Raw genomic sequence first — 1,045 nt, forward strand, 5'->3', positions numbered from 1 at the left:
AGAAATTTTTTAAAATTAGAAATGTGTTTCTGAATTTTATCAAATGCCCTTTCAACACCTATATCTTTAATTCTGTGCTTTTCTTTGTGTTGCAAATATGTCTTTGGACAGCTTGTTTTCTAAATGAGTCACCATTATCTAACAGGTAGATAAAAAAGTTTTCCTGTTTAAATGGAAAAATAAGCAATAGTGTTTGTAAGTCTCTAAATAACTTTTCATGAAGAATAATGCTATTGTCATTTGAAATAAAGAGACATTTAGTAACCAAGAAAATTTGGAACATGACACTTTCATTTATGGTCAATAATACTGACATAAGTTAATGACCAGCTGGGCTTCTGCCTTCATCTCTGTCCCAAGGGGAATTAGTCACTCTTCAAAATTCCCTCTTTGTTCTTATTTCTATCACAGTCTTTACTACAATATATTTTAAGTATATGTTGGTATATTTGCATCGCACAGTAAAACGTGTATCCCGAAGAGCAAAATTCTCTCTTTTTCCATATATATATCAGTGACTTAGCAAAGTGCCAATCACATAATAGCTGGTCAATAAATAGTTATTGAATACAGAGCTTTTAATTTATTTTTTCTTTGCTTTTAGAATGGCAGAATAGGAAGGAAATGTTGAATAAACTTAGGTGCATATTTTGATGGCTATTTCCTTTTTGGAGAGAGTTTAAAAGTTAACTTACTCTCTAAGGAATTAAGAATGTTGTTCTGCTGACAAGGAAAAATTTGCTGTGATTTGGGCTCAGCCATAATGAATTCTGTACCATCTGTTAAGGATTAAAAAGAAATAAAGAAGCAAGGATGGTAAGTGTACTTAGATCACAGATTTAGTCAATCAGCATCTTCAATCTACTTGAAATGTCTGTAAATGTAAAGTTTTGGCTGCTGCTTTATATTTGGTATCATAGAAGATAAACCAAAATCTCAGCAACCTCTCCCAGTAAGTAGTATTTAATGTTTCTTTAGCAGAGAAACTGGGATTTAGTACAAAGATTCTTATATAAAGTTAAGACTGTGTGAGCCAAATAACAAA

Source organism: Propithecus coquereli, unplaced genomic scaffold (assembly GCF_000956105.1).
Source record: "Propithecus coquereli isolate 6110/MARCELLA unplaced genomic scaffold, Pcoq_1.0 Scaffold138, whole genome shotgun sequence".
Classification (NCBI taxonomy): Eukaryota; Metazoa; Chordata; class Mammalia; order Primates; family Indriidae; genus Propithecus; species Propithecus coquereli.